The sequence below is a fragment of the Anabrus simplex genome, chromosome 1 (assembly GCF_040414725.1).
Source record: "Anabrus simplex isolate iqAnaSimp1 chromosome 1, ASM4041472v1, whole genome shotgun sequence".
NCBI classification, from domain to species: Eukaryota; Metazoa; Arthropoda; class Insecta; order Orthoptera; family Tettigoniidae; genus Anabrus; species Anabrus simplex.
This window is the reverse complement of record NC_090265.1, coordinates 1,139,701,101-1,139,713,816: the sequence shown is the minus strand read 5'-3', so window position 1 is coordinate 1,139,713,816 and position 12,716 is coordinate 1,139,701,101. Positions and strand designations below refer to the sequence as shown.

The following is a 12,716-nucleotide window of genomic DNA, read 5'->3' as shown; positions in this document are numbered from 1 at the left end:
GTAATGTCTCAGTAAAGTGGATATAATAGAGAGAGAGAGAGAGAGAGAGAGAGAGAGATGTATGCTGTATGAAATCTCAGTTTTGGGGAGGTAGAAGCCGTTCAAAACTATCCTCAGTTTTTAGTTCTGCTGCAGAAAGTTGTTTTGAAACTTTAAATTTCTTTGCGTGGACGCTAAAGAGAAAAATCAATGGTAATATTCATTGCTACTTGAGACGGCTCCAAAACAGGCGGGTTTTTTTTAATGAATGGCGTTTAGAAATAAAATTTGAAATACTAGACAACCGCTATAGTGACTTGCACTCCCCTACACCATTAACACTGACTTGGCAAGGTTACTGGTTCCCGACGAATGTAACGGGATTATCCACATAAATACTGTATAATAGCAGTCGTGGAAAAACAGTGGAGCGAAGAAAATTATTTCTATGTCTAATATCCCAAAAGGTCATAATCAACTTTACTATTGTGTAAAGCATCAAAAGACGTATGAAATGAACACTATTAATAGTGACAAAAATGTGACTGTTTGTTCCCTTCCTACAATCATGTTCAGAGTCGCCATTTTATTATCATAAAACTACTTTATGTCGAAGTTAATTCAATAATTCTAATTTTGTTGTGACCCGTAGACGTGTGGTGAAGTGTTACGTTGTCAGTACTACTTTACTGTGTCGAAGGATGGAGTCGAAGACTTCGTCGATGAACCGACTGCAGGTCTGTGTCTTGTTAGTACAGTATGTCGATTAGACCAATACAAGGTGTTAGGGGTGTACGTGCAGATATTTCTTATAGCAATGGAGAACGATGTGACGAACCACTATATATAAATTATATAAATTTTTAGTAATCCTCGGAAGTTTCTTTCGTGAGCAGAGGGATATTATTTTTTTTAGAGTAGTTAATACGTAATACGCCTCTTTGATGTGAAAGGGATAGCTTTACTTTATGTACAGTCATAGGAAAAAGTATTCGTACACTTAATACTGAAACAAAAATACTTTATTTAGTGCACTTATTGCCATGTACGTTGTATAACATAAATAGGTTAGATTTCTGTACACTATGTAAAGACATATACACCATAAAAATACAATTGATGGATGTCCCTGCCATTAATACATAAATAAATGAAAATGCCTTGATTTCATACTCATAAAAAGTATTCGTACAGTCCGGTTTTACTTTCATTCCCCACTGATTTTAGTGCATATTTAGTATTTGTTGGCAATCCTTTTGATTTTACAATGGCCTCAAGCCGCCTAGCCATTGAATGAACTAGCTTGGGGGTGAAGGTGGGGTCAATCTTACCCCATTCTTCCAAGAGAGCTATTTTCAAAGCTGGCTTTGATGAAATATTAATTGCGCCCAGTCTCTCTTTACGATAACCTCGCACATATTCAATCGGATTCATATTCGGGGATTGGTGGGGGTGTTCCAAATATGTTGGTGTGTTTTATAAAATCCACAGTCGTGTATCCAGGGCCGTATGGTTTGGATCATTATCCTGCATGACTACATAATCACCCAGAAGTCCCATTTTTTCGGCACTAGATACTAGACGTTTCTTCAAAACTTCAATACAATGTTTACGGTCCACCTTTCCATCTATGAATTCTAAGGAGCCTACTTCAGCTGAGCTCATGCACCCCCAAACCATTAAACAACCTCCACCATGCTTCACTGAAGGAAGCAGATATTTTTCTTCGAGTTCTGTGTTCTGTTTCCTCCGCCCCTTTTTGCAATGTTCTTGAAAAATAGTGAATTATTCTTTCATCCGTAAATGTAACTGGATACCATAATTCTAGAGAAGCATGTTTGTAGTCTGTAGCATATTGTAGTCTTTTCTTCCTGTTTGCTGGGGTTATTAAAGGTTTTCGCCTGGCATTTCTACAATGATAGTCATTCGTATATAAAACCTTTTGAATTGTAGAAGCACAGATATGAAGTTTTAAATCATTTCCTAGTTCAGACCTCAGTTTTGCAGCACTGATTCTAGGATTTTTCTTAAGTTTCCTGAAGTGTAGTTTTCAGTTCGTTCGCCTAGTGTGCATGGACGTCCACATCTACGTGCATTTTTGAAAGATTTTCTCTCACCACACCTGTCAATAATTCCCTGAATTGTAGATCTTGGTCTCTTTACAAATTCAGATATTTCCGAGAGAGATTTACAGGAATTATGAGCCCGAATTATAATCATTCTCCCTTCTTGTGTTGTTTCTTTCATTTTGCGGCCCATCTTACTGATAGACTGTATCACTTGTTGTTTACAACGATTGAAGCACAACTGACTTGGTAAAAGACGTGACCTTTACTGCTTACCTGCGTTGCAAGTGATGTCATCAAGGTTTTTGATCTGAAGATTTTCCACCTGTACGAATACTTTTTATGCATCTATATTTCGAAATTATTGGTGATATGCTTGTTAAAACAAATATTTCCAAAGTACTATTGTTATTTCCGGTACGTATTCATAGTCATGTTTCGTGAAATACCGAAATATAGGAAAGTGGTGAAATTTCTAGCGGCCTATGGACAATGCGTCAATTACAAACGACAATATTGCTTAACGTTTAAGGTGTACGTATACTTTTTCCCATGTCTGTATGTATATGGGCAGCCTGTCCACTATAACAGTTGAAGGCTGGTGCTACTGGTTCATGTTATGTTACGTAACATTCTTCCCATATCAGTGTTTATTTAGGGGCAGCCTGTCCACGATAAATTAACATTTTGTTTTCGTTTCAAGATCTTCAGACGCCCATGATCATCGATTTCGGTCAATGTAGATGTATCGAATAGCCGGTGTTAATGGGGGTGCTGTAGCCGTTAGGTCATTATGGGGAATCGGAATATCTGGTCATCAGCCCCATGCTCTAGTGAGTATGGAAATGACCTGAAAACCTGTAACACAGGCAATTTTCTTTATTTCCCTTTAAATTGTGCCTCTTGTCTTTCCGGAGGGATGTCATTTAACTGTTAAAAATCCTGGCGTGTCTCTCGAGATGACTGCCTCTCACCTATCCTACAGTTAGTGCATGCCGTCTTACGACAACTTGTAAAGGTCTGTTATTAATTTTTTAATGCAATAGTGCTCCATCTTATCCAAGTACAGTGTTCGTTCCTTGCTTGCCTGCTGACTCTACTATCCCATCCACATGGTCTGTTATTTGCTCCTGTATTTATATGTGTCCACTTGTTTAAAGCTGACCTGTCACAACTCGTATGTTGCAGTGTTATGGTTTCTTTTCTTTCTTTTTTTTATCCCGGAGTATCGTTCATTTTCCTCTTCACATTACCAGTTCACTATTGTCTCCGCTTCTTTTTTAATCAATCAGTTATCCGAAAATTTTATATAGTTTCACTGGTCTTGAAAGCATTATAGCATCTGGAAGTCCAAAATAAGAGTGTGCACGAAGAGACTGGCAAAAGAAGATATTCAGTGAGGATCAAACTTCAAAAAGGAATACAGTGCTTTCGACTCTGACTAAAGATTCAGTGCCTTTTGCGCAAATGTATATTACGTTCGTAGTAAAACACTGATGAGCAGTGGTAACATGCCTGCCTCCTACCTGGAGGCCTCTTGTTCTATTCCCTTTTACCTGGGTCTGAGGGTTGGTTCTAGGTCTGCTCAGCCTTCGTGACAACATGTGAAGAGCTCTCTGATGGTAAGATAGCGGCCCCGATCCAGACAATCAAGAATAACGACCCAGAGGATTCGCTGCGCTGACCACTCGTCACCTCGTAATCTACAGGTGTTCGGACTTAGCAGTGGTCGCTTGATAGGCCAAGGCTCATAAAGGCTCTAGTGCTATGAAGTTTGGTTTTGTAGTAACATTGCTAATACAAGAAAACTGCTGTGTTCATATTACGTAAAATGCGTTACTTTTTTAACACTTCGATCAGAGTGATATTTGATCATATATATGAAATATTAATTTGGATGGCCCTCGGCGGATTCCGTAGGTGTACTATAAGATTGTTTGATGATCTTCCGAAAGAACATATAAATGATACTGCAGTGTAATCGTGGATGACTAGAAATTGTGTATAGTGCATATGAGAACTTCAGAATGAAAATTACGTCCTTAGAGCTGAACTGATGATGCTAGTAATGCCATTCCTTATCCAGCCTACCCCTGTTATGAATGGTGTGAAAATGTCGCTCATGCAGTCGGTTGGGCGTGCTTTTCAATGGGCTTGGCAGACTGGTGTATAATAGCAACTTCTGACTCGGCGAGGAAAGCAATGGGAACCTACTTCACCACTCATTTTCCTTATACGCCACTTCTATGAGGCGTAGACCATATATGACAGATAATGGCGGAGCTGTTGAGGATCCAACCAGATTTCGGACTGAATAGCCTACTCAACATACATACAGTTGAACAATAAATCTCTTACCTTCTTATAATAATAATAATAATAATAATAATAATAATAATAATGAATAAAATTATCGTTCAACCTTCTTATTTCTCGAATATAAAATAATTGGTCCAAATACCCTGTTAGGAATTGAGAGATGAGCAAACTTTTCCGCTAACTCTTGTAAACAATTTTAATGCACATCATAATAATTATTAGTATCGTGTGGAATATACCATTTTTGGGCATTACTCGGCTTATTTGAGGTTTGTTGGACCTTAGGATTGTTGATATGTTGATAAGAAAAGGAAGAAAGAAACTAACAACCACCAGCTTTGGAAGTAATTTTCTTGTTATTTAACAGACATGTAGTAATTCCCATCTCCATGTAAACGTGGCAACATTGTGGTAGTCTGGTGAAGACTCATTAGCAGCCAGAGCATAGCCCCGCACAAGATGTCTGGCCTGTGGCTACACGCTGTCCACGCAAATTAGCCGATGGATTTTATAGCAGCAGTTTAATCATGTGCTCCGCAAAGATTATTCCCGTGTCGGATGGGGCTTTGTGTGAGGCGGGATTAAGACCGACCGTCCGACCGAAGGGAAACCACAACGTCTTATTGGTTCCTAGAGGGTAAACACTTGATACTCTCACGTAATTGATCCAACTATAGCCTAGATAAACGAGCTTATACTCTCTTTTGTTCTGTGTTAAACCCTCAGTCAAATCCGCAAATCAGTAGAAAAGATGGGTAAGGAAATATTGTGATATTCCGTACTCTTCGATCGCATGGGATGCTACATTTGATATCAGTCGTGAAACATATCTCGTACTGGCCCGTAAACTTAATATTCATTTAGTCAGTTCATTCTCAATTAATGAAGTCTACGGTTTTTTGTTGGTATTATGGAAAATCGAGTGAGTAGGCTGCTTGATACGCGCTGCGTAGCTGTGAGCTTGCTTTCGAGAGATGGTGAGTTTGAACCCCTTTATCAAAAACTCTGAAATTGGTTTTCCGTGGTTTCCCGTTTTCACGTGGGGCAGATGCTGGGGCTGTACAGCACGTTAATTAAGGTCACGGTCGCTTTCTTCCCTGCCGTAAAATAAATCCTACCAAGATGCAGGCCATTATTTTCTCCAAAAGAAGAAAGATCTAGATTTAGTTTCATAACTATAAATAGCATTTCCCTGACCGGGTTCCATGGCTAAATGGTTAGCGTGCTGGCCTTTGGCCACAGGAGTCCCGGGTTCGATTCCCGGTGGGGTCGGGAATTTTAACCATAATTGGTTAATTTCACTGATACGGGGGCTGGGTGTAGGTGTCGTCATCATCATCATTTCATCCTCATCACGACGCGCAGGTCGCCTACGGACGTCAAATCAATGACCTAAACTTGTCCTCGGACTCACCCGACACTGAAAGCCATACGCCATTTCATTTCATTCCCCTGTCTTGGACCAATCACATGAAGTATCTCGGTCTAATGATGAACAGAAGTCGTATCTGGAGAGCGAATATGACAGGCCCTGCAACGAGTATCAGCACGTGTGGCTTGTAGTTAAATTAGTCGAGTTCTGGTGAGAAACCAGACTGCTACTGAAACCACAGGAAATCCATTCTTTGAACTACTGGTAACAATCTCGAAGCCAAAGGTTTTCAGTATTCTGCGCAGCTCATTGGTTAGTTCAGCAACTGGTTTGTATTCTGGCACTACCTCTCAGTGTAATACTTCAGGTTCGGAGAGAAAGCTCGGCTTGGATAGTACCCTCACCGTATTTTCTCGCTTTGTCTACCGAAACATACCGTAACGTATGTTTCGGATAAATACGTTGCACCTATACGTCACAGAAAATTTCATAAGCTGATAGGATTCTTAATCACTCAACAAATGTCTCAGTTTATTTAATACATAGAATGCCATTTTAATAAATAGGAGAATGGAGTAAATTTTAGAAAAAGCATTTATTTCAAACATCCGAGTAAGTTGTTTGTGTTCGTCTCCTCCGTACATCACATTGTAGCGTTACTTTTCTTCAAAGTAAAACATATTGTTCTGCCTACATTGAAAAATAGCGTGGTATATACGGTAACAAAACATGGAAGGCTCTCATTTATCACTAGTTATTTATGTTCAGCTTCTTGTTGAAACTGTTACCGATTACCTCTTTTGACTTGCAACTAAAGAGTAATAGTATGCCTCAGGTGTCCGTCAGTTCATTCGGCGACACCGCGGCGCATAGTTTGCGAGCAGTGTTTGTACTTAATAATAATAATAATAATAATAATAATAATAATAATAATAATAATAATAATAATAATAATAATAATAATAATAAGAGTCAGAAACTTGAATCGCCTGAGTCCCAGAATTGGGAACAACTTAAAGAAGCCATAGTTGAAACAGCAAAAGAAACCATCCAACTGACAAAATCGAGGAAGCATCCTTGGTGGACCAATGTATGCGACGATGCCATAAACCAAATGCGACTTGTCTGGCTGTGATGGAACAAGCGGAAGAACGAAGAAAATAGAGAGAGATTCCTGATCGCGAGAAAGCAGGCTGACAAAACGAGCATTCCACAAAAATCATTTGGCACAGATACACCAAGATTTCAAAAAGAACAACGCTCGCGACTTGTACAAAACCTTAAAGCACAATCTCAGTTTAGTATTTCGTCCGGCTCCATGGCTAAATGGTTAGCGTGCTGGCCTTTGATCACGGGGGTCCCGGGTTCGATTCCCGGCAGAGTCTGGAATTTTAATCATCATTGGTCAATTTCCCTGGCACGGGGGCTGGGTGTATGTGTTATCTTCATCATTATTTCATCCTCATTACGACGCGCAGGTCGCCTACTGGCGTCAAATCAAAAGACCTGCACCTGGCACGCCGAACCCGTCCTGGGATCTCCCGGTACTAAAAGCCATACGCCATTTCATTTTTACTCTAGTATTTCAATGGGGAAGTTGCTTACAGTGACAAAGACGACTGTAAGGTACTGCCGAAATACTTTCAGTTCCTCCTCACAACATCGAAATTTTCCTCAAGAAAATATGCTCGTTAATCCAGACTCAAGTCCACAAACCAGAAAGAAATCAGGCAGATCATGCAATCACCTAAGAACAATAAAGAACCAGGTGAGGATTCAATAGTTGCCGAGCTTTGGAAGTATGCAAGTGATCAAGCAGTTGACAAGCTTACGGTTATCATCCGGGAAATTTGGGAAGTAGAGGAACTGGCAAGTGACTGGACATCGGCCCTGATTCACCCCCGCACAAGAAAGGTAACAAAGCGGACGTAAACAACTATTGTGGCATATAACTCCTCTATAAGATTCTCGCGAAGCACTTAACACGAGAGCTGAAGCATAGCTAGATTTTTTTTTTTTTGGCTTTACGTCGCACCGACACAGATAGGTCGTATGGCGACGATGGGATAGGAAAGGCCTAGGAGTGGGAAAGAAGGCACCGTGGCCTTAATTAAGGCACAGCCTCAGCATTTGCCTGGTGTGAAAATCGGAACCCACGGAAAACCACCTTCAGGGCTGCCGATAGTGGGATTCGAACCCACTATCTCCCGGATGCAAGCTCACAGCTGCGCGACCCTAACCGCACGGCCAACTCGCCCGGTACAGCTAGATCAGCAACTGAGAGAATACCAAGGAGGGTTTGGGAAAGGGCGATCTTGTGTTGAGCAAATCATGAATCTAAAATCAATCCTATCGTACATGAAACTGAGAAGTAAGAAATTCGTAGTGACCTTCGTTGATTTCAAGAAGGCTTATGACTCGCTGGATCGAAGTATCCTAATCCAGGTTCTAAAAGAATTGGGTTTAGATAATAAGACAAGAACAATCATTCAGAAAGCCCTGTTGGACACGACCTCCAAAGTGAAATTCAGGGGATAAATTTGAGTCCTTCGAAATATGAACAGGGGTAAGGTAGGGGAGATGGGCTCTCACCTCTGCTATTCAACTGTGTTCTCGAGAAAATTATTCGCGATTGGCGTAAAGAATTGTGTAAGGAAGGTGTAGAGAATGGGGTCAGGCTAGGTTGTAAGAACAAGGACCTGGCAATCGACTGTTTAGCCTTCGCAGATGACCTTGCAATTATCTCTAATTCTCTTGACACGGCCACACAACAAATCGGTCAATTATAGATGCAAGCAGCAAAGGCTGGGCTTTAGATTTCGTTTGAGAAAACAGTTCGTAACGAACATACTCAGCACCCAGACAACTTACGTTGAACGAAGGAAGGATAAAGAAGGCATATAAATTCAAATACTTGGGCGAATGAATAGAGACCAACGTTCGTGAAAAGGAAGCTTTCGTGGTAAGGATCAACAAAATGGAAATTGCTAACCATCTAACCAAAGACACCTACAATAAACGTTCAGTGTCCTTCAAGGCGAAACTTAGATACTACTATACCGTTCCTCGATCGGAGGCGCTATATGCACCAGAATGCCTTGCGATAAATAAGAAAGGCCTGGCGGAACAACTGGAAGCCAAAGAGAGGAAGATTTTATGAAAGATCTTGGGCCCGGTCAAAGAACAAGGAGAGCACAGAAGACGACGCAACGATGAACTGTATCTACACGTGGAGAAGATAGTGGACACCATACGCAAAAGGATAATCTCTTTCTATGGCTACTTGACACGAATGAGCTCCGGAAGATTGTCCAATCGAATCTGTGCCTACTTTGCGGGAAAGAAAACCAAAGGGATCTGGCATACCGAGGTGGAAAAAAACCCTACAAGAACTAGGGATCTCACACGAGGACATCTTGGAACGTGACTCTTTGAAAAAAACTTCGGGAAGTACAGAGTTTTCTGCCAAATTCCAAAATAAAAACCGGCAAGAAGTGGACCAATGAACGCGGGGATGCTCACCGAAGAAGAATGCGGGAACACTGGGCAAATGTGAAAGACAGTAGGAGAAAGCAGTTGAAATAGCGATGTCCATAGAAGACCGAAACGAGAATTTTAATAATAATTGTTACCGAGATTCCGTGGTGGACAGAGGTGAAAGAAGGTGCGATGATTAAAAACTTTAAAATTGGAGCTATATTTCGTTCTCTGCTTTTTTTTCTTCTTTTTTTTTCTTTTCAGATGTTAAATTTTAACAAACAGTTCGCTAAGCGACAATAAGATTTCAGGTACAATAATGAGACATGGAAGTAATATAAATGACAAGAGCACCTTTGCTCCGGGAAAGTTATATAAGAGACTATTCTCTAAACATTACACCATTCCAGCCTTCCAAAGGCAAACCTACATTTTACATTTTCAAGCAGTATTCACTGTCTTATATGTTCAACAGTCTAACATATTTACATAAAAGGAATGAAATAGGGGTATCGAGTACCCATTCTACCAGGCCTTTGTGAAAAATAACAGGTTAAGATACTGGCCCAAAAATCAAAATGGTGAGGAGGCGGACACTTGCGCTCCTTAAAAATTTAAATTTTAAAACCTTATTTGGGCTTATGGCCCGATGTTACAGAGGCTAAGCCTATGCTACTCAGAAAATATTTGTCACAAAGATTACAACCTGAAAAAGGTTACAAAATCATAGTCACCTCAAAATATAGATGATAGGGAACACGAGAGGGTCGCTGACTCTTTATTCCCTGATTTCGGTTAAGTTTCTTTGGCCTGTTTGAAATTTACATTAGAATTTTGGAATTTACGTTTTAGAAAATTAAAGTTACATTATTGAAGATTGGAAACCTTCTCCTCGAACTAGCTTTCAAAGACTATCACTTATTGTAACCAGGACTGCCATTACCTTGAGCTGACGGACTTCTCGACGATGGACGAGGCATCCCCGCCTCCTTTATTAACTCGCTCTTTGTAGACCGGAAGGATCATTAATACAACCTGACCCGAAAATGTGCCAGCTTTTATACCCGAGAGAAAGGTTCCAGAAAACTCTGGGAGGCCCGACACACACCCAATTTTGATTGGGTAATTAAATAAATGCAAGATACAGTTAATTGGCTGAGAAATAAATATAATTTTCTATTGGCCAACATCTTAATTTAGCGGGAAGATAGAGAAGGGTTGCAATCTTTAACACATCAAAAACAAGGAGTAATCAATTCAGTTTAGTAAACCTTAAAATATCAAATTACTTTACAATTTTAACAGTCAATCTTCACACCAGAGGGCATAACATAAGTTTGTAGTAGACATCTGTAAGGAAATGTCCAAACTTCTTGTATGAATTGTTTGTTAGTTTGTTAGTTAGCTTGTAGATGGCATTCTTCAAGGCGCTTCATTTGAAGGAATGGGGCGGGTGTACATTCTAGTACAATAATAATAATAATAATAATAATAATAATAATAATAATAATAATAATCTACTTTGCTAGTAAGCTATCATTTTTCATATTTCTCCAGTGAGAATATACAGGGTGTATCCGTGATGATGATACAAACTTTCAGGGATGATTGAGGACAGCAGATGGATCAATTCGAGATGTGCATGTTGGGTATTCAGCCTGAAGGCTAGTTTGATCCTCTGCAGCTCCGCCAACAGCTGTCATAAATAGCCTAGGCGTCACTCAAGGTACGTAGAATACAAGCTAGGGATCACGAGAGAGGTGCGCAGTAGCAAAGCAGAGCTGTGATGTCACAGGACCCTCGCGTTGAATCTGCTCTGAATGAGGTAGAGGTAGTTCGAATAAGAATCGCTGTGCACGCTGAAGCTAGGTGCTAATAATACACGATAGTAACATATCTGTGGTGTATAAGAAACCGTGTGTGTTTATTTTATGTTATAAAACGTAAAAAGCAGTAATAGTGTACACTTGGGAAACCACGGAAAACCATATTCAGGGCTGCCTACTGTGGGGCTCGAACCCACTATCTCCCGGATGCGAGCTCACAGCTGCGCGCTTCTAACCGCACGACCAACTTGCCCGGTACTAAATTTTATTAACAATCGTTTTGGTAATTTATTCTTCCTCCCCGCCTGAATGCAGCAGTGTACACAGTGGTTCTCAGAGATGCACTACCCACGTTCCTGGAACACATTCCACTTGCTCTTCGTCAACGGAATTGGTTCCAACATGATGGAGCCCCACTTCACTTTAGACTATTACTTCTACTTGTTTTAAAGTCCGTTCAGTGCACAAGTTTCTCCAGCTGCTCCATTTACAACAAATGTTAGAAATAACAAAAAATATGGCTTCCGATTGAGATAGCTAAAAATATAATTCAGGAAACTCAATCATCAAAAATTACCACTGTTTCGCCCAGAGTGCGGCATGGCTCATCAGTTGGATACCGCACTTCCAAGATACTGGCCGGCTAGCACGCCGGTAGTAACACCACTGCAAGCTATACATGTGATAAAGCACAATGCAGTGCCGACGTGCTAGGGGCGAATTGCATCTCCACTTGCTATATTGCCCTCTCGGGCTAGTGTAACCAAGTGGAGATTCAATTCGCCCCTAGCACGTCGGCACTCCATTGTGCTTTATCACATGTATAGTTGCAGTGGTGTTACTACCGGCGTGCTAGCCGGCCATTGTCTTGGAAAGGTGCGGTATCCAACTGATGAGCCCATGCCGCACTCAGGGCGAAACACTGGTAATTTTTGACGATTGAGTTTCCTGAATTTTATTTTAAAATTTTAGAAATGGCGTCCCGCTGCGTCAAATGCAGGCATGGGATCGTCGCACTAAGTTCTGTCGTACCCGTTCGAATATCCCCGGTGTCGTTTGAACAGCGTCGCTGGCAGCGAGAATACTTGCCAAGAGATCCTCTTCAGTCTTGACAGATGTTTCATACACAATGCTATTCACATGACCCCACAAGAAGAAATCATGTGGGGTGAGATCAGATGAACGAGCGAGCCACGAAACAGGACTTCCTCTTATTATCCACTTTGCGGGGAATGTCTAATCCAAGTGTTCACGAACAATAAATAACAGTTAGCAGTGAACTATACACATCACTAATATGACAGAAATAAGAAGCATAAATAAAATATTCACATGCAGGATTTTCACATAGAATTCCCAGTAATTTGATTTTTGGCATTTGACGTTGCACTTCGTTTCAGGATTAAGGATTTCATCTCTGATACCATTTGTGGTATTTCCTGCACGGGCTGTGCAAGGTGCATTTTTCATTTCCTGAATAGTTCCTCAAACTGTATACCATCGCGACCACGCACAAAGTTGTGGAGGAGGCAACATGTCTGTACAGTGGACTGTAAAAAATCCTATTTAACACTAAGAGGTCGATGAAAGAAGCGCCACTTGTTTGCAAGAATGCCAAAACTACACTCGATATGCCTTGTTGCTCTTCATGGTCTATAGTTAAACACATGGTGTTTT

General features: G+C 40.7%; 1 protein-coding gene across 7 annotated transcripts in view; it reads left to right on the top strand.

Annotated features, from left to right (window-relative positions):
- heph (polypyrimidine tract-binding protein 1 heph) overlaps window positions 1-12,716 on the top strand; it is a 1,355,684-nt gene that overhangs the window by 207,948 nt on the left and 1,135,020 nt on the right. The gene's annotated exons all lie outside the window — the stretch shown is intronic.